Source organism: Zonotrichia albicollis, chromosome 1 (assembly GCF_047830755.1).
Source record: "Zonotrichia albicollis isolate bZonAlb1 chromosome 1, bZonAlb1.hap1, whole genome shotgun sequence".
NCBI classification, from domain to species: domain Eukaryota; kingdom Metazoa; phylum Chordata; class Aves; order Passeriformes; family Passerellidae; genus Zonotrichia; species Zonotrichia albicollis.
In genome coordinates this window covers 94,045,648-94,067,647 of record NC_133819.1, presented here as the reverse complement: position 1 = coordinate 94,067,647, position 22,000 = coordinate 94,045,648, and the positions used below count along the sequence as shown (strand labels likewise).

Below are 22,000 nucleotides of genomic sequence, written 5' to 3'. Positions count from 1 at the left end.
CAAGTATTACACTGTTTGATTTCTTGGTATTATCAGATTATTACTAAGCAAGCTTGCTCAGCATCCACTCATAGTTTTAGATTTATTTGGAGTTTCTTGCCACTTCAAGCACAGCTTTTAAACAGTCATTTATAACCTGTTTTTCATCTAATGAATGGTAAATTGACCTATGTATCAGCACAAATTAGAAGTCAATAAAGGCCACCTAAAACAAGGAGAGATTTTTGCAAGTATCATAACACTTTTCCTCTTCCCATCATAACAATGATTATAATAATTACTTCCTACCTTATTGTGGCACAGAATCATAGACTCATTTAAGGCTGTTAAGGTCATGAAGGCCAGCTGTTCATCCAGCACTGCCAAGTCCACAACTAAACCGCATGTCCCAGTGCCTCACCCACACCTTTCAATACTTCCAGGCATGGTGACCCCACCACCGCTTCCCTGGACAGCCTGTTCCAATGTCCAACAACCCTTCCAGTGAATTATCCCAGTGAATAAAGCTTTCATAATATCCATTCTAAATCTCTCCTGGTGCAACCTGAGGAAATTTTCTCTTGCCCCATCCCTTGTTACTTCAGAGAAGAGGCCAATGACCTCTTCATTACAACTTCCTTTTGGTCAATTGTAGACTTTGAATTAGCATCACTTCATAACAAATTAGGCAGAGATCCTATTCCCTCGTTACAAACTGCAAAGACAAAGTTTAGTACTTTTCCTGGGAATCCAAATTTTTCATTGTGACCACAGTAGTCTCTTGAGCTATATCACCACATATCTTGCAAAATCATGCATTTCCATCTCTTCTCAAGCAGTTGACAAACCAAAAATATTTAAGGCACTTGTTTTTCTGTATTACCTTCATATTTTCTAGCTAAAAACTCTGTGTAACTCTTAAGCATATATGAAACTGTAAAAATCAGATGGGATCTTGTGAGGTAAAAAGTTCCTGCACATAGTAAAATACTACTTTGGATCAATTGTATTTTTTTTCAGAATTCCTGACATAGAAATAACTTAGACTTAATTTACATCTTCTTATGTTTAATAGTTCATTTGAAATTTTGCTGTGCTTTTATTACCTGGTTGCTTTCTTATACTCTTTCAAAAAATATTGCTTCCACAAGTGGTTCTGCTGCCTAGAAAGGTCTCTGAATCTGTGTCTCTATCCAGTTCACCACGATGATACTCATTAAAACTGTTTTCTTAAAATGACTGTATATCTTATAACATAGCTACAATACCAATGCTGTCTATATACTTCAATAAATGCTTTTTTAAAGCCAGTTCTAGGTGACCAGCATCATTGTGTTCTTCACAATGTTCTTCATCCTGCCTGTTTTGAGTTCTCTGTTTCAGCTGTGCCTTATCTCTTATTTTCACATCTTTAAAGGAGCTCTTTTCTCTCTTGTACAACAGTGGCCTGAATCACAACTGGGCTCCCTTAGGGTCTGTGTTAATCTGTTGTCTTAAGGCAGCTCATGGTTGATCTAGCGGGTAAGAATTCCATTTCTGAATATTAACATATTCTTGCAAATGCCATTGTGAGTGCAATGAGCTGATTATTCTGATCCCACTGCAGGCAGCTATGTTACAGGTAGAGTTCTTTCTTATTTTCCTGCTACAGTGCCTTAGTGTAAGGATCATTTAATGTTAGTGCTGAGGGCTGCTATGGGCTCCTTCAAGTTCTCTGTAGACCCAATTTGTGTTTCTTCAGTGAGAACAGACATGCTCGTAGCAAGTTTGCTCACTGCTTGTTTCAAAGACAGGAACTGCACCAGCAGATTTTTGTACTTAAGAGGTTCCATTTTTTTTTCCATTCTGCTGAGATTAGGATGTGCTTTAGAGATGGTTGCTCCACCATATTTGGGTGAGATTTTTGCATTTGATGACATCAGGACATTCCACGTTCTCAGTCTGTTTTCTATACCTGGGTAATGTACCTGTATTATCATATATCAGCAATATTTTTTGGCTTTTTATCAAAAGGAGATCAATATTCAGGCTTTGCCCAAAGACAAAGATCCTCACTCTGTCCCATCCCCTCCAGCCTGTTCAGAGGGCTCTGCTTGCAGCAGAACATGCTTGGCATTGCTCCCAGGGCCGTGGGAACACACAAGAGCTCCTACCATGACTGGAGGCTAATTTAGAGTAACAAACGGATTCAAGGAAAACCAAAGCAGCTCCCAAACAAGTGGCAGTCAGAGGCAGAGCTAAATTTATCAAGCAACACATTCTGTCCACTCACTGCTCATTCATCTCTAACGACTCTGTTTGTGAGCACAATTATGTTTTTCTGCAGTGGTTGTTTGAGAACATTTTTCTGACTATATCATGGAGCAACATTCTAACTAACCCAAAATAAAGCTTTTTTTGTTTCTTTGTTTGTTTGTTTGAATAATTAAATCCCAGATGAAAGATTTGGCTTCTCCAAGGAGGGCACAGAAGATCCTTTCCAATAGCCATGAAAAAATATTTTAAATCAGATTTGTTCCTAAGTCACAACATGCATAAAATCATTCTTAATATAGCTTTCTGGGATCATTTTAGTACTAATATGAACTTCAAAACAAATTCATGGTATCTATGAATGATAACTTACTGTAGCAGGAAACAAGCAGGACACTTAAGTCATTTGAAAAGCAGAACCATATTCATTTACACTTTTTATTTATATCTGCTAAATCACTCTTAAGCCAGTCATTATTCCAAACCCCAGAATAATACTTTACTAGATATGCTGCAAGCCACTAAGAAAAAAAGTTGTAATATTAGAATGGAATATTTATGGAAGGTAGTAAGTATAGCTCAGAAAGCCTGAAAACATATATTTGTTAAACTAAAAAAAAACAAAAAGGATAATTAGATACATCTGAATTAAAGAAAGCTGAAGTTTTAATTGGCCAATGAAATATCATAAGTAGCTAATGGGTGATGTCCCATTTAGTTTAACATTTGCTGTAGGAAAACTGACTCAACATCTTCTATATTCACATTAATATTAAAAAATCATAAATTGCTCATTGATATATTTTTAACAGATCTGTGGTCATGCTGTGTGAATTTAATGCGCCAGATTATATTTGAAAAATTCTTGCGGGCCTACTGAAATTGGCAGGGCTACAGATGTCCACAAGTTTGGAATACTGCGCCCCCATCATGTCCCAGTATATAACTTTAAACATGAGAATCAAGTACAGAATTATTATTATGGAATACAATTAAAAGAAAATTCATCAGCAGAGCATACAGCCAACAACTCTCTTTCACTCTGCACTTGAGGGATTACAGTCCTGTAAAGTACTGACTTGTTCAGTTGGACATGCCGAGCTCCTTCTGAATACTGATGTCTGTTTTGAAACACTGGGCTTTTGTGAATCTCTCTCAAACTTTACCTGATCTCGTCCTGGGTTATCCAGAAGAATATTTTTCTCTCCAAGGTCTCAGATGCTTGTGTGTCTTTGCTGCTCACCAGCACCAAAACTATCAACTCGTGTGCTTAAATGAAATGGGAATTTACAGACAGCCAGGCAAGCACTGAAAGCTCACCCTTAGTTCACAACAACCAGAACATGTGAAACATGTTGTGCAATGAAATGAACACATTTAGAGCCTGGGTTTTGATTGTGGCTATTTGAGAGCATAAGAAAACACATGTATCAGATATTAGTGTTTTGACTTGGAGGTGTATTCATGCTGCAATGGTGAGAGAAGAACATTACCCTCCAGACCCTGTTCACACCACCCTTGAAGCAAATGGCAACAGTCCAGCAGTCATAAAAGAGGCCAAGATGTGTCAAGAGCATTTTTCAACTACACGATGACCTTTATGTTTTCTTTCACATGCTTCTCATTACAAAGCAATTAACAAAAGAAAGGGGGCTTCATGAAATGGTTGGAGAAGAACTTACAAATTAAATGGTAATTAGATACATAACAAGAAACTATCAATTCATGAAGAAAACAACAGACAGGATTAAATAGCACCAATGCCTTTAAATCACAGCCTCATAAAGTGTTAAAAATAAAAATACAGTTCATAAATATATGGTTGAATTCAGGAGCAAAACTGCATCTTCAATGAGAGAGTTACTGGATGAGCAGACATATTGTTTGAGCAAATTCAAATTTGCCTCAGGAACAATATTTGGGTACTAAACTTTAGGTCCACCAAAAAAGATTGTTTCTATGGCTTTTCTTCATGTGGCAGCACAAAACCTGTCAGAATAGTACCTGGTTTAAATATAAACCATATAGAAATCTGGAGAAGTAAGAAAAAGTAGTATGATGGGAAATAAAGAAAACCAAACAAAGAAAAATAACTTTCTCCAAAATACCTCTAAAAATGACAACAGGCAAAAATCCTATATGTAATGAAAGACAGAGAGCAGGGGAAAAAAGCAGCATGAGACAAGGGAAAAGGAAATATGCATGTAGTACTTTGAAGCATATTGAAGTGGGTACTGATAGAGAAATAATAAAATTTTGTCAGCTTAATGTGATTTCAGCAGGCAAGTTTAGAGACATCCTAGGAAAAACAATAAAGGATTTCTCAAACAGAAAAGAAATAAAGCAAGCAATGGTGTGAAGGGCTACTAAACAAACCTGCAATATTAAAAGAAGTTATTTTAAAAAAGCTTTCTCAGGAAAAGAAGAGAAAAAGAGAAAAAGATTCCATTGAAAAGATTGCATCTAAAAACCTTACAGCTGAAGAGCACTGTAGCAGAGGACCAAGGTGCTGATATCTCAGAAGGTACAGTGTTGGTAAATTGGAATAAATGTGGAAATCCATCACAGGTGCACATTCCTTGTAAGGAAATACTTCAGAAAAATGCTTGTAGTGAATAGGATGTATTTCTAATTGAGTGTTCAAAGTTGCAAGAATTCAGCTTTTTGTTGCTTTACATGTTATCCATTTAAAAATAGAGAGAGAGAGAGAGAGAGAGAGAGAGAGAGAGAGAGAGAGAGAGATAGATAGATGTCAAATTTCAAAGAAAATCCTGAAAGGAAAACCCATTAGTGGGCTGAAGTGTAGCTCTGTAAGAGAGCACTGAGGGGGAGTTTATGGACTTTATAGCAAGGGTCATGCCAGAAGCAACACTGGACACTCAGGTGTAACAGAGCTACCTTTGTGCCCCTGGCTGTGTCACAGCAGCGTGGAAAATTTTCTGCATGCTAGAACATTCACCTTCTGTGCAGATGAAATCTATATGATTTTTTTTTGTGTCATGACAGCATTTCTTCAGGAAAAATTAAAACAACTAACAGCTTTCCTAACTTTTGCACACCTCTGTTTTGGTGTGTATAAGATAATGATACAATATATGTCATTAAAAAAAAAATACTTATTGGACTTGAGGTGTGCTGTATTCCTAAAGATTGAAATCAAACTCTTGAGAACAGGTGGGAGTGGAATCAATGTCTTTCTTTAAAAGCAGATTCACCTTTAGCTCAGTGTATGATTCTTGCTTCTTTTCAGATGCAAAGGTCTAGGACTACATCACCCACAGGGATGGGATTTGTTACAAATATAATATTCATTTAGTTATCTTATAATATGTACCTTACATATGAGTTGTGCAATTTTACCTCTTCTTATCAGAGCTTTACACACAGGTCTTTCAATTTATATTTGATTGAAATTTTGCATGTTAATCAAGCACTGTATGTGTTAGGTAATGTCCAGAACACAGTGTTTAGGCACATACTTGATTTTTTACATCCATTAGTGACATCATTAAATTTGACTGGCTTCTTTAGTCATTAAATGCTACTGTGTACCAAGTTGCCTGTTGAATTGGAGTCACAAAGATGTGCTTCATGAACAAAAACAGCACAAGATGAAGGTAGAATTCTCATTCTCTGTGGAATATAAGATTCTGTATCTCAGGTGAACAAAAGAAGACCAAGAGTAAAGTTTTTTCATTAAATCATTTCAGCTCTCTTCTCTATATGTTTGCTTTAACACATTAGATCTTTAAATTGTAACCTCGTTCTTTTCTTAAAATAAAAATTGCTTGCAAACATCTTTTTATGCTAAGGATTAGGGAAACAACATTTTGCGTACACAGTTGCAAAACTTCATGCAACAGTATTTTGCGTGGGCATTGCAGAAGTTGATGGAGATCCACAATAAACACATTTTTATAGAGGGAAATGGCCACATGGCTTTCCAGGATGTGACCTAAAGAATATTAACAGTATTAGTTGTCATTGTTAATGAGTGTAATTGAGGTAAGAAAAAAGAACCAGTTACTACACATAATAGAGTATCAATTCCTTTATATAAAGCATTATAAGAATGCTTACATTGTGCTGCAAACCACCAAATATCTGCATTAGGAGAATAATTAATTTGCAGAGTAAACTTTTTAGGAAGTATGTAATGTAGAAATTTAAATTGCTGTGCAACTTTAACTGACTCTCATTGCGCTTTCATACAGCACTTGGTAAGAGAACTAATTAATTTTGTACCATCTTTCTTCGGGATTCCTACCTCAGTTCAAAACCGAGTCAGTCAGTAAGTGAGGAAATCTGCAACATTTTGCAATTCATTTTCCATAAGCTCACAAATGGCATTCATCACTGCAGCTTCTGCATGAAAGTTATTTGAAAATGTCGTCTAATTTATGTTCGTAGCATTCCTGTGAAGACACAAGGTTGACTATCCCCAAGCTGTGGAGCCAGAGCAGAAACAAAGGGCAATTAAAGGCAAAAATATGGATGTCCATTTTGGAATGCCTCATAGATGGGTTTTTAAGAGCTCTTAATGATATGCAGCATTTTATGTATCCAACATTAGGATCCGGTTGATTCTGTGCCATCCGCAGGCAATAGTGTAAAGTGGTGCTGAACAACTTTTAAGAGATCATCCATAAAACAATTGATTTAGGGAATTCTCACATGTCGACAACAAATAAAATTCCATTATCTGAACAGCATCCAAAAAGGGACTTTTGTTTTCCATCCTACTCCATGCCCCAGTCTCCTTGTGCATCCTCCAATTTCTGCAGCTAATGAAGGCAGCCTACAGAGAGCAGCTCCTTGGCTGTGCAAGCCTTCTCCACTGAGGGCACAGACCATCCTATGTAAAAACAGGGAGGGGAGAAAAGAATGGGCACAACATATAATTGGATACTCTTTCATATTTCACAATGAAGAAGGAGATTTTTTTTGAATAATAATATTAACAACAATGTGATTTTGCTTAGAATTATGCTCTTGTGGAGTTTTGAGGCCTGTAAGAATACAAAATGCTTAATTACCTTTGTAGGACTAGATTATGCTGTTAAACTATATTTTAATAACAGCAATTCATTAATAAAACAAATGCTGTGTTAAACACATTTCAGAAATATCTCAACAGATAAGGTATGTTGTTGTCATAACCTGTAAAATAAATTAAGCACAGCATCTCTGTTATTGTACAGGAAAATAAGGGCTAGTTTTCTTTCTTCTACTTACTCTTAAATTCCTAAATGGAAAATTTAGGTCCTTTCAATAATGACCCAACAATTGGCTTCTGCCTTCTGGAAGAAAGAAGATTGATAGAATACACCTCTTCAGAATGTTCTTTTTTTAAACTACAGTATAGTCTAATTATACTTTAAAACATTTAGGAGACTTTTTTGGATTGTACAAAAAAAATAGACTTAATATATCAAAAATCTGATCTAGGATGATAAATGGTGATTTTATAAATCTTCCCTTCCCTTCCCTTCCCTCCCCTTCCCTCCCCTTCCCTCCCCTTCATTTTAAAAATAGGTTTTATATAGCTATTTTGGCTGAAGGGAGCAAAAACCGGGCATTACTCTACCTACACTATAACTATCCTTTCAAATCTACATTTAAGGATAGATTCTAGCACTTTTTCACAGGTAGATTTTGCATACAGGAAGCAACTGAAAGCCTATGAGAGCAACATGTACTTCAAAAATGACTTTGCTCATCTAGCTGGTTAAATTAATGAGCAGAATGGATGGTAGAATCAAGAATAAACCCCTTGATTTTAATTCATTTCCCTCATCATATGTTGACACTGTGATTTCTTCACAGTTCACTCCTGAGCACTTTCTTTTTCAGATCCAGTTCAGGTCTGCAGTGTAGAATTAAGATTTCTTCATTATTCTCTTCTAGAGACTGTACAGCAGCTCTCCATTGAACAATTGCCCATGGCTGCTTTTCATGCTGTTAGGTTCAGGCTGTGACTTCTAGAATATGGTAACAAGAAATCAGCTTCTAAGGGCAAGAGGCAAAGGGGCTGTTTTAGCTATGTCCCCTCCATGGCTTGTATTGGGGTGGTAAGGGTACAGAAAAAGAGCACCAAAGGATCGAAAAGAGCAAGACCAAGTGAGAATCTGTTTCTATTTCTCTTTCTGCCTCTCCAAACCGTGGTGTTTTCTACTTTCTGATTACTTAAAAATGACTAGAAAAGTTTAGGCTGTAAACGTACCATGCAGAGAATATTCTCATGGCAATACCAAATAAGCAGAAAATTTGGGCTTCCTTGAGGAAATAAGGTACTGGTTGTGTACTGGTATTACAGAAGCATCTTTTAACCAATAAGCAGATAGCGTGACCTTTGAGAGATCACAAAACATGAAGGTCTTAGATATCATTCTCATCTGCTTTAAAGTGTAGAACTGCACTTTAATGAACAAAGTTTGAATGTTTGTAATCCAGCAGATGTCCACATATTTAAAATTTCCCCATGGGTAAAAGAACTATGTGGTTTGAGTACCAGATGAGTTGATATGGAATATTTTATTATTCTTATCTAGCCTGGTGGTCTCTAGAAGACGACAATTCTATTTTCAGCTTAATATTTCTTTCCTAATTTTCCCATAACCATTTAAATAAAAATTTCCATTAAATCATGCCTCACTGTTACTGACCGCAGTTCTGGGGTTTAATGTTCCTTTATCTCAACATTTGTATTCAGATATTTCTCTGGTGTCCCAGTTCTGCATGTTTATAAATTTCCACATGAGCAGGAATTACCTACATCTTCATATTGTTTCCTGTCCTTGACAAAGCCTTGGACAGATTGCTGACAGATTGGTTTGGCAACAGTGCTAAATGGAGCAACAAACTCTCTATTACTTGCCTCTATCATAAATTTAAAAACCTTGTTGGTTTTGGGCTGCATATGTCACTGAACTCCTGACAGAGCAGTTACATTACAGGATTTAGTTAAAGTCACTTTTCTTAAAGAAATCCTTAACCCTAACCAGGAAGACAGTCCAGTCAATTGTAGGCTCAGTTGTGAAGACTGAGGGGTCCAGAGAATTTCTTTATTTGGGAAGAAAGAAGCCCTTTGGCTCTCTTTCTCTTGACTGCATTAAATGTAAAATTACCTCTGGGTGTACATTAAAAACAAAAGCAGGGTGGAGAAAAAAGCTCTTTTAGGGTACTGAGTATTCTGTTTCTTAGCCTACCCACTGTTTTGAGCAGGAGTCTAGAGCAATGACCGTGCAAATGTCAAGGAAATCCATAACCTTGCTTGTGCACCTAGGAAGGGAACAAATGAATACAGGAATACTATGTGTCTATCTGTAGCAGAAGGGAAAATGTGAAAGTAAAGAAAATATGAACAAAGTGCTCCTATCTGCTATACTCCTACCTTCAAAGAAACGAAATGTTATTTCAGGAAGGACAAAAAGGAAAATCTGGGGAACTGCAGGCTGGTCAGCCTTACATCAGTCCCTGTGAAGACCATGGAGCAACTAATTGTGGAAGCCTTTTCCAAACATATGAAAGACAAGGTGCTCAGAAGAAGTCCATATGGCTTTACCTAGTGTAAGTCATGCTCAACCAAGCAAATATCTTCCCACAATGAAATCACCTTTTCAGATAATGGGAAGAACAATGACTATTGTTTGCTTCAACTTTATTAAGGCCTTTGGCACAGACTCCTATAACAGTCTGGAAGACAAGGTGACATTGTATGGGTTTGGTAAGTGGACAGCGAGGGAGATTGAATGCGGCTGAACAGCCAAGCCCAGGGGGTGATGATCAATAGCACAAGGTGCAGTTGGAGGCACCCCACTGCTGGTGTACCCCAGGGGTCAACAGGGAGGCCAATATTGTTTAACCTCTACATTAAAATCCTTGACAATGGGGCAAAGTGAACCCTCAGCAAGTTGAGAGATATAAAATTGGAGGAAGCAAACATGGGCACAGGGTGGAACTGGGCAGAGAGGAATATGAAAAGGGAACTGCAAAGTTCTGCCACTGCAGAGCAACAGCCCCGTGCACCAGCACACACTGTTTCTGAGGAACAGCTCCACTGAGCTTGGGATCCTGGGGGATAACAAGTTGAATGCCAGCCAGCAATACACCATAGTGACAGAGGTGACCAACAGCATTCTGGGCTGCACCAGGAAGAGCATTACCAGCAGATTGAAGGGTGTTACCTTTTATTTCTACCCAATAATGTTGAGGCCATGTCTGAAATACCAAGCCCAGTTCTGGGCTCCCCATTACTGGAGAGCTATGGGCTTACTGGAACAAACCCAGTGAAGGGATGTGGAGGTGACTGAGGGACTGGATCACCTCATACAAGGAGAGCTGAGACTCTCCTGCCTGGAGGAGAATCAGGGGAGAATCTCATCTGATAAGAGGTAATGAAGAAAACCAGGTTGTTCTCAGTAGTGCCCAATGACAGGACTCAAATATTCAAATATTGGTTTGGACATTTAGAAAAATCCTTTCAATAACTTAATACATAAAAATCCCAATTTTTAAAAATATGTAAATAAATAATCCAAAATTTTTTTCTATTCATTTAACTACATGTTTAATTTGTTTTGAAAACTGTGAACCTTTCCTTTTTAAACAATAAGAGATAGACTTCTGTCACTACTCTTCATGAAATTAGAATTTTCATTTTCTGGAAAGCACTGACACATTAAAATTTCACCTGTCCTAAACTGAAGCAAAGTAAATAGTAGGACTATTTTTTAAATTCACCTAAGGCAAACTTAGATGAAAAGTTTTAATTCTGACTCTTTTTTCCCCCAATTTATAATATTGAACACAATCCTGAATGAAATGTCTTCCAAAATGAAGCATCCAAATATTCTGTCATGACAAGATTATAAAAAAGTTATCAGAATTCTTTGTTTTGATTGAAAGCAAAACAAACAAAGTATAGTCAATCCTGACACATTCCCACATAACATTTACAACTGAACTAATTGGCATTTTCGGAAAAACATTCTGCTCAAAATTTCTGAGCCCCTCCAGTGACAAGTGTACAGAATCACTGCTCTGTCCCAGGCAACCCGCCACCCATGCACACATCCTGTTGCACTGACAAGATATCTATTGAGAATGCTGGCCTTTTTAAGGAGGAATTGCATTGCTGTGTTCATATCACCAAGGCAGAATAAGGAGGAAAAGCAGAGAAACCATTCTCAGAGGGGTGTCTCAAAGGAATAGGTTCTCCTTGTGCTTCCTCTGAGACAGTCTTTGATCCATTGGTTTTGCTTCAGACCATACCTGGAAGAAGCATCTACTCCTTTTATGGGTTTTTATTTTATACAATATTTAATATATTGTATGTTTACAAGAAAGAATTTGTATGTTTTTTTTTTCCTCTTTGGGAAAAAAAAACCAAACCAAAATTCAGTTAATGGGGTTCTTTTAAACCATTACCTTTAAAAATGTTCCAAAGCAGTCCCTACCAAAATGATATGAATTACGAAGTGTTCTACCAGAGGGATATTAATTAACCACTAAAGCTTGTTGGTTCACACCTGCTTTCAGTTAACCATGTTAAAGTATCACACGTTTTACCATGATTTTTATGATTTGCTGCTCTTGATTCTCATAATCACATTAGCATTTGAAAGGTGATCTGCTTTTGAAACCTATTGTTGGTTTTGTTTTAGTCCTTTCAGACTTGCTAAATTTTTAAAGTAGACAGTACTTCCCTCCTTTCTTCTTCATTCAACTCATCAGAGAATTTATAAGGAAAGAAATTTTCTTTTTTTTCTCCCCACTTCCTTTGGTACAGTGACTTGCTGTAAAGATCTCTGCCTTTACGCCAAGACACAAAATTTCCTGCAAAGAATTCTTGAAAACTGAATGGTAAACACTCAAAGGGAATCTCTTTAACTGATTCACTTAGTAGTTGTCTGTGGTCTTAAATGCCTTGTTGATGGGAAGTTTTAGTTTTTTGTATGACCATGTCAGAAAGAAGAGTCTCAGAGGAGCAGTAAGGCTGAGGAAAACTATACATCATATATACCATTTACACACAGTGAACTGTAATGGGCACAAGCAGAAAACTTTAGTCACAACTGAACCCAAACAGAAAACTAAAGCAAAATATGTGTTATTTGGGCTCAGTTATGTGCAATTTTGCATGAACTACAGCAGTTTGTTCAAGCAGAAGAACATCTACAAATCTGCAGATCTGAACAGATATGACAGGAAGAACTGAATGTACACTGGTGACCACTATTCGTAAATATTCTGAATACAGTGAACACACATTTACAACTGAGATACAGGTTTCAGAAAATGCTGGGCATATGATCTTGCATCCTATTAAACAGAAACTTTTGACTTAATGTTGACTTTTTAATGACAAGTAGTGAGATAGAAAACAAGAGTATTGACAAAAGAGCTTTTATTTTCCCCTGATGTCATCTGGTCATGTCACTCACTGCAGTTAAATCCAATCTCTAATTGCAACAAGCATTATGAACAACATTTGTTAATTTATTATGTGGTGCTATGCCAAGCCTGCATTTGAGTGCATACTACGGTATTTCTACATCTATAATTTTCTCTGTCTAAAGTCATCTTCATATTGAAAGGGCTGGGCTTGTTAAAAGTGCATGCATTTTCAATACATAATGTCCTTAAAAACATAAGCACAGACATTTTCTTGTCTGCATGTGTAGCCTCATCTTCTATTATGTCTTACAATTTCATCTGTGGGAAGGGATAAACTTTGAAAACACAGGGATCTTACACCTGTTGCTCCATTTACACGTGTGGAAGATGACTGCAAAATGCAAGCAAAACACATTACTGTGGATATGAAAATGTTTCACAGCCACATTGCATGAGCAGAGGCAAGTGTAGGAAATGACAGTACATGAACCACTGTCTTTTGTTCTGCATCACTCACATATTGGGCACTGTAAGTCATTATGAACTCATCAAGGCTGCCATATCCATGAAAGCCCCTGCCAAATCTGCAGCTCTTTTACACAACCAGACTCTTAGAAAGGAGCAGAAATACAAATGAGAGTGAGCCCATAATATTTTAGTGCTAAATAAAAGGATTGGATGCAAAAATGCATATCCAAGACCAGTAAAGACACAAAATATCTACCAGTTATATGAGATGTAGCTTTATTATGATTGTATGTCATGAATATTGTTCTGAAATATAAAAACACAGGCTACCAGATGCTGAAGTGCACATGACTTTTTAATGTGTCTCTTTAATGCTGATAAACTAAAAACTGAGGCAGTGAATGTTTATATTTGCAATGATTGGTATCAGGCTAGTTTAGAAAATTCAGTTCCAGATTTTTTCCTCCATTTGCTCACATTTTTCTACTTGGATGTGTTGCAAAATCCCCAATTAAATTCCATTTTATTAATCTTAGCTCAGGAGGTAGAAGATAATTTCAGTCTCAAAGTTCATTCACATACTTTGCACACACAAGGCTAAGAAATTGATTTTTGACACCAAAATGAGCTCTGATTTCTCATTCTTCTAATTCATTTTCTGTGTGAATTATTCAAAAATGCTCAGGTGAAACACTATTAAACAACATGTAGTGACCATTTATTAAAATTAAAAAGCAGTTTTCAATGCTTCTTAGGAGGTGGAGATCTCAACAGAATCCTTTCAAGTAGGGGTGCAGAAGTATGTGCATAAATGATGTTTACTAGAGCCATTTCTTATAGAACATGAGTAACACAGATCCTAAAATATTTAAGACAAAAGGTTAACTTGAATATGTTAGAAAAGTAAGCATTTACAGAAAGTCTTTTACCACAAGTTACAACACAGTGGTGGCTATAAGGTGTAGCCTTTAGTGAGTTTTTGATGGCTCATAGTGTCAGACATGGCAATTCTGCTGAGGAAAAAGATAGCATGTATCTGGAAAATTATACACATATGCATATGAAAAGTTATAAAGTCTTTTAAAAGACCATGGCCTGTTTTTTCCTCTGTTGTGAAGTATAGGAGCTAAATAGTTTCACCTTCTTCATAGTGGTTTTTACAATGAATAGCCTATAGTTCTGTTGATTTTTCCAATATTGTCTCTTAAATCTCCCTTCTGCAATGCCACTACTACAGCTCAGTATAAGAAAAATTAAGAAAAATGTTGAAATGATAATATCGGTATCTTCTGTAGCTCTTAGCAATATTTTCCTTTTCTGGAAAAGAAATTTTCCAATCACCTTATACTAGGTATACTTATAAAGTCCATACAGACAATATAATGTCCATACAGGCAGAGACTGCAGGCACTTTTCCATAAGTAATTATTTCTTATTTCAATTTTCCTTACGCAGTAAATATTTCCATAACAAAGGAAATAAAACCTGAGAAAATATTTCATTAGGGCTTCATTATTTGACCAACTAATAGTAAATAAATGACTGTTGACAGATTTGTGTGAGTGCATTTTTCACCTGATATCTTCTTTATCATTCCTGCTAAATACCATTTTTTAATTTATTCTACACACATGAAACAAGGATGCAACCAATGCTCTCAGAAATATTTTTCAGTACCCTGTTGCTCCCATTAGTCTGTATCTTGGCATGAATTTTTAAAGGGTTCCTTATAATTTTAAACCCTATTCCTCCCATTCAACTTGAAAGGGATGCCTACGTTGCCAACAGTTAATATTCTCATAAATGTTTCTCATAAACATTCACTTCCTTGCTTTCAACTCAGCATTTCTGGGATCTTTTAAAATTATTTCTTCCTCATGTCTACTGTGATCTTGCAAGCTGTTAACAGACTAACTGTGGGCAGAAAGAAAGATCATCTTTGTCCATACAGCGTAAATTCTCCTGCATCTTTCCTGGCACAGTTCCATTCAGCAGCTCCTTTGGCACACACTGTTCTCCCTCTTTACACCAGACCTCGACCTCCACCTCATCTATCCTTCCCCTCGTGCCACATACATTTTATTTTCTTGGTATTTCTGCTATGTGATTTCTTAATCCTTCAAGAAATAGGCATTAACTGAATGAAGCAATGATTTTCAAGCATGCATCCTTTAGTGAGTATATTCACACAAACATTTCCACAAAAATCAATAAATACTTATGCACATTTGCACCTAAGGCTGCTCTACAGGCTATTGAGCTGCTGATTTATCTTAGACAAACAAAACTGAATGAACTCAAAGGATCTTAGACCTCCCTTCACTTTGACTCTCAGTTCTGGGCATCTGTCTGTGTTAGTCTTCACCTCATTCTCCATGTGTTAAATCTTTTAAAACAAGATGCTTTCCTGCCTTTCTACTACCTTATAATTGGCATTTACTTTTCATTTGCAGCAAGAAAAGCACTACACAGTTTCTTTAACTGCATTTAACACTGATCACTTCCCCTAGGCATGCAAGTTGCCATTTCTGTTGTCACCCTGAGCCCTTTCCTGTAGCACTGCTTTGGTTTTTTCAGAAAGGTACCTGTGATGAAAAAGACAGAATTCCTTGACGCAATTTCTCTTTCCTTTAAAAAGCCTTCAGTTTTCCTTGTCAACAGCTCCTGTTCTTCAGATACCTCAACCCTCCTCCCATTCTTGCTGTAGGTTGCAGTATTTCTTCAGTGACCTCTTTTCCTTGTTACCCTAGGGATGGTTGCCCAGGCTTTTCCAAACAGGGATATAATCATGTTCAGCTGTTTTTTGGTTTTCTTTGTTTAAGACCGTGTCCTCCCTCAAGTTAAAAAGTATCCATGAACATTAAACCAGCTCAGGCCTGACATACCCAGCCAACATACGCAGAATACAAAGATTTTGAGACTGCAAAAAGGCACTGTCGTGCAAGTTTGGAGAGATATGTGGAGACACAGATGCAGAGGGAGTAAGTTCCTCTGGTGCTGCACCAGGTGTGACTGCTCTGTGCCTCTGCAGTCCCACAGATACTGGGGCCAGCTGGACAGCGCTGTCAGGTCACAATGAGGGAGGAGGTGCCACCGTGGGGCCCGAAGCTCACAGTAGTTCCAAAGCAAGAGAGAGATGAGACGAGCAGGGAAGAAGCATGAAGTCCTACCAGTCCATGCAGCACATATGGCATGTGAGGAACACGTTGGGAGCAGAGAAGGAATCTACAGCTGACAGGATACAGCCCAGACAGCAGGACAGTGCTGTCCCTGGTCAGGTCCCTGCTCACTACCTCCTTCCAACCCAGGTATGCCACATTTCCCTTTGAAAAAGAGCTGCTGTCTAATGTTTTGTTGTTTAGAAAGGATGGACAGTAGACTGGGACATTCTTGATTTTCCCTATTTTACTGTTCTCTGTTTTTACTTTGAAATTGGTATGTGCTTCCTTCTGCTGCTACGCTGAATCCATTACAATCTAAATTTTTCCTTTCTCCTTTGCTCTTACATGAGCCTTTCTACTGCTTCCCCCTGCTCAAAGCACAGTCACTTACAGCAGTTTGCTCCCAGCTCTGTCCAGTTAGATTTTGTATTCCTCCCAAGATGGAGATCCCACAAATTTACTGGGCAACTGCCAGAAATTGACCATCCCCACAGTAAAACAAGTGGCATTTCTTGTATTACAATTTGTGCCCATGGCTTCTTCTTTTGCAGGGAACCACTGAGAAGAAGCTTCCCTGAACTTTTCATCTTCAACCAGTTTTCTTTTTTGTAAGTACAAAGTGCAGAGGAGTGCCTCCTTTCGTCATCTCCTTTACCACCTGGGTTAGAAAACTGTCATTAGTGCACTCCACAGATCTCCTGGACCACTGGGTCATTTGTGTCCTTCTCTGTTGTCCCTCCAGAAGTTATTGTGGTGGCTGAAGTTCCCTTGTGAGCAACGGGGCCTGTGAACATGAGGCTTTTTCCTGAAGAAGTCGTCATCTTCTTCTTCCTTATAGGTACTTCTGGCAACTAGGAGAGGTGATTTCACTGGTCAGGATTTGCAGCAGACGTGTCTGTGTAAGTTAATATGTTTAATATGTGTAAGTTAATATGTTTATGTGCTCCTGAGAATGGCCAGGAGGAGAAGTGGTTCTCCAGATCAGAAAGACAAAGGTAATGCACTGTGATGCATATGTATACCCATAATCATGAGGAAATGAAAACAAGGTCCATGGATGAGAGTCTGATGCAAAAACAAACCCACACCAGAGAGAGAACTACAGAGGGCTGCACGTGTCAGCCCTTTGTGAGGTCTGTTCCAGACCCTTGGCTCTGGAGGAGAAGACAAAATGGGGAGGAGACAAAGGAGTGGGGTACAAGTGGACCCAAGGGCAGGTAGATAGACATACCGAAAGATAAATGCTATGGCAAATTTTTTCCCACTGACATGGCGTCTCTGTCAGCAGTTAGCCTACAAGTGGAGTTTAGAATGAGCTCCTTTTACCATAAAATTGCCAAATATGCCTAATCTATCCCACCCATTTTAGCACCTTCAGTAATAGAGCAGATGTGGTGCATGCCCTACAGGCCAAGCAAATTGTTCACATCATGTTTTGCTCAAGGATACAATTTGATTGTCAGTGATTTCTTATGCAAACATAAAAACATACTGAACATAATGGCTATTTTGTTGGAAGGCTGCAGTGGGTGAAGCAGTTTCTTCACAACCTGACATACTTGGCAAAAAATTTCAGCCACAAAATCTCAAAACACAAATCACAAGGGATTTCTCACCTGCAAAAAGCTTTAGTGATGGTTTCTACAACTGAACCAAAGAATGGTTTCGGTTGGAAGACCATCAGACCTCAAACATTTCCAGAGATGGGGCATCCACAGCTTCTCTGAGTGAACCAGTAAGGGCATTTTAGTGGCAACAAGCAGGGTACACAGGGGCAGTTTGTACACTGAGTGCACTCCTTAAAGAAGCCTCCAGGTAGAGTAATTCTTACAAGACCTTTCAAGGAAAGTGTAATAATAGTGAGTTCAAGTATGTTATGTGGGCCACATCATCCTCTTTGTTTTCATGGTCAAAGAACAAAATGCCTGAGATTACAGCTGCAGTGTTCCATTTGGTGGACACATGACTAGTTGAACCATACAATGAATTACTCATGGCTTTATTTTTAGACCTTCATTTCAGGTACTCCTGCAACTATCCTTGTCTCTGGCATGACAGTGCATAGCACAGGGAGTCAGGCCTCCAAAAATAGTAAGCATTCTACATTTTTGGTGGGAGAACACATTGGAGAGCACTCACACTGTCACACCCAATATAATCCTGCCTCTTGCTGCTCCAGATACCATCTTTGACACCTCTGTCAGCTCCTAAAATGGAACCAAAACTATGGAATCAGCTTCTCTGTAAGAGCAACTCACAACTGGCAGAGGACAGATAAAGCAGCCTTTAAATTATCAATGCACAGAAGAATCCCTCATTAACTCCTCCACAAATCTTCTCTTTTTTTTTTTTTTTTTTTTAATCCCATTTCTCTGTAAATAGATCTCTGTCTCAGTGATTGCTTCTGGAGGACTGCAATCTTCAGATTTTCACTAACTCCTTTTGGGTAACTAGAGAGATCATTTTTGGGCTAGGGTGTCCAAAAATGTCCTTAATTGTGGCACCTCAGTCACTTGGGAAATCAAAGATATTTCTGGCTTCATTCAAATATTTTCCTGGAAAAATATACTGCCTTTCTATCAGCTCTGGAAAGGAGTAATACATGATGTATGCCTTGCCATACCATCTGTGCAAACTTACCTCAACATATAGCAGCTTTCACATCTGTAGTTCCAATTATCCATTTTAAAACGAATACATTTTCGGTTAAATCCAAAACTTCTGTTTTGTCCAATCAGAATTCTTTCCCTAGTAAGGCTAGGAATGTCTACATGCCTAACCAAAACATGTAAGTTTTCATGGGGATCTTTACATGTATGGGAGCTGATACCTTGGTAACTGGAATTTGAGGGCCACATTCTCTGCTAGTGTCGTCCTGTAAAAACCATGTCCTTCAATTCAGCTCCACTGATTTATATGCCCAAACTGCATAATGAAATTTAACCAACTGGAAAGTGGAATATAAAAGCATGTCAGGCTTTACAGTAGAAAGCCTTGTAGCTAGCATTTGTTTGGACAAATAACAAGCCCTGAAGATGTTGGCTAGATTTCCTTAACAATCCCCTGTATGAGGAACACTGTGTTAATCCCAGGAGTTTAAACAGAAACAAAATTATGTTGGTTTTTTTTAATTTATAAATAAATGGATAAAATTAAGGTCACAATGACAGGACCAGCAAGTAGGTCCATGGTTCCCTTACAACCTGCAGCTCCCCACTGTACTTCCCTGCTCTTACAAAGCCTCAGGATCAAGAGCGTGAAAATGCAATTCCTCATTAGTTATCCAAGAAACTACTCAGCCTATGCCCAGGTAATGGTTTCAAGGAACATTATTTAGAAGTCAAAACAGCAACTATCTTGAAAGACCTAGAGAGCTGAAGTCACCCTATGGCTTGCTTTCTGCTAGTTTTGTTCAAGCAGTGTTCTTTTTGTTTCCTTCGGCTCCATTTCTTGCTTATTTGTTTCTGTTGTATAACTTTTGTCCAGCAAAGCTTCAGACTGACTTGAGCTCTGCAATGTCCACAGGACGGAGCGGGGTAATGTTTTGACAAGTTTTGGGCTGTGCCAGAAGTGCTGTGTGGAATGGTATTTGTGCTGGTGGCTCCCCACAGGTTAGGCACGAACATAGACGGCTTGCCTTGTTCGTAAACCCATCCAGCCCTCACACGTTCTCCTTTTCCACAGGTGACTCCAATGTTTAATGTAACTCTAACGTAAAGAATAGCAGAGCTAGTTAAACAGAGATGAGTACCACTCCAAAACAAAATCTGTTTGTATTTATATTTAAAAACAGGAGGTGTATCCTCTAGCAGATATTCCAGTCTGCCTGGAAAGCGTATATGCGCTATTAAGGGAGGCTTACAAAGGCTTTGACGATTCCTATGGTAACCCAGTAGAAAGGCTGTTTCCATGGGGACTAGCCAAGCCTATAAAAACCTTCTGTCTTCATTAGAGTATCTCTGACACTGAATGCTTTAACAGTTACTGTTCTGGAATAGTTAACAACAATCTCTACTCTGGGGAGAGAATAAATTCTTTCCTTCCGGTGGAAGTCCAGTTATTTTGTCAGCTTTCAGTAATACTCAACTGAATACCTGTCATGTATCAATATAAGGGACATACTAAATAGTGATATAGACTTTAAAAAGCACTCTGATTTACCCTCCCCAGCATTACAGTATATGCACATTATGCATTTAGAAATGCAGTTAATTTAAGCATAAGGACAGAATAAATCAAACTCTTTAAATTTCACAAGAATTAAATATATCTGGGTGTCTGTGTAGTTGATTATCTGTCAAGGTAGTGTTCTGGTTCCCATTCAGATTCCCCTTCTCAGTCACTCACAACTCCTTCTAATATACTCTACCAAAACAAAACAAAATTATTTCTTTTGAATGTAAATCTTTCATGCTTGATCTCAGCCAAATTTTCTTTTCTCCTTACTTTTTTCCTTTTCTTCTTTTCATTTCCTATAAACTCAACAATTTTTGAGTTATGCAAGTAGAAATAAAGCTTTATTTCTTCCGTATGTTCTACACAAAATATTTATACATTCAGAACTCAAAAATGCCTGAAGGAACAAACTTCAAATTTCATCTCAGGAATGTCTCCATCATCATTAATATTGCCACCTCTTTCCTATATATTAATGTGACTAACTTCTATTTTCCATTCTCTTTTCCTTTAGTATAAGAGCCTTTCTTAGCACTCTCCCTCCCATGTCTCTGGGATATTATTCTGGATGTAAAGAAATGCTGTCTAAGCTATAATATGCAGACCTCGGAGTAAATAAGTCAAAGAAACATACACATTAAAATTTCTGAATAATTTTCAAAGAGTTTAAAAATATTCCCCAAATTTCCTTTGTCTCCAGATACAGCCCCACGGTATACCAGTGCGGTATCAGTTCTTGATTGGATTCTTAGTATCAGTTTAAATAGATTAAAATTATTTCTCTCTATCTTAAAAAAAAAAATGTCCAGGTGCCCTTTATGACAATATTTGAGATCTTTCCTTAAAAAGTCATAGCTATGGTCCCTTGCTGTTCATAAAAAACTTAATAAAGATTTTCTTCTCTATTTAATATATTTAATAATGGAAAGTTCTCTTCAGAGTAGGGATTCAGCATTTTTCAGGGAAAAACCCCAAAAACAAGAGGACTTTTTAATGGCATAACTTTATTCCAAACTTGCAGATTTAAATTCAGCAAAGAATAAATATTAAAACACCCCTTCATTTTGGATGGATAATGACAAAGATGATGATTGATGCACCCAGCCAGGACCACTGTATCTCTGCTCATTTCATAAACTGTTGCTGAGAAGCATCCTCCAGCCTGGGAGGTTTAGAGAGCTCAAAGCCTTCATGTATCTGTCTCTGAGGCCAAGCCTAGCTCAGCCTCAGCAGTTGTACAGGCTTAGGTTCTTCAAACAAGACACTGCTTAGATTAATGTGTCACTCATGGAGCACATGTGACAAAGCCAAAAAGTAGCATCACACTTCACAGCCTTGCTTTCTGTAAAGATGCTTTGGTTTCCCCCTTGAAGTTCAGAAACTGAAAATTGTTCTGATGTGGAAAGAAACTGAAAATTGTTCTGCCATCTCTCATATTTATAATTCTTTTCCATGTACTAGCATGCTCTGAAAAGCACCATACACACACCACCTGAAAGACACATATCTTGTCATTTGATCATAACTGCTTATTTTCCAATATGTGTTTAGACACATTGCCAAAG

The 22,000-nt window shown here is 37.8% G+C and overlaps 2 long non-coding RNA genes across 5 annotated transcripts in view; one reads left to right on the top strand and one right to left on the bottom strand.

Moving 5' to 3' along the window:
- Nucleotides 1-16,478, bottom strand: part of LOC113458728 (uncharacterized) — a 91,377-nt gene extending 74,899 nt beyond the window's left edge. For 2 of the 3 annotated variants that reach the window (XR_012581654.1, XR_012581653.1), the window contains exons 1-3: nucleotides 15,684-16,478; nucleotides 7,468-7,532; nucleotides 6,500-7,087 (exon numbers count right to left, since the gene is read on the bottom strand). This is a non-coding gene — a long non-coding RNA (uncharacterized LOC113458728). The remainder of the gene's footprint in view (nucleotides 1-6,499; nucleotides 7,088-7,467; nucleotides 7,533-15,683) is intronic. The other variant, XR_012581657.1, reaches the window with a different exon arrangement.
- Nucleotides 15,650-22,000, top strand: part of LOC113458715 (uncharacterized) — a 93,529-nt gene continuing 87,178 nt past the window's right edge. The window contains exons 1-3 of one of the 2 annotated variants that reach the window (XR_003379230.2): nucleotides 15,650-16,406; nucleotides 16,811-16,867; nucleotides 17,002-17,158. This is a non-coding gene — a long non-coding RNA (uncharacterized LOC113458715). The remainder of the gene's footprint in view (nucleotides 16,407-16,810; nucleotides 16,868-17,001; nucleotides 17,159-22,000) is intronic. The other variant, XR_012581658.1, reaches the window with a different exon arrangement.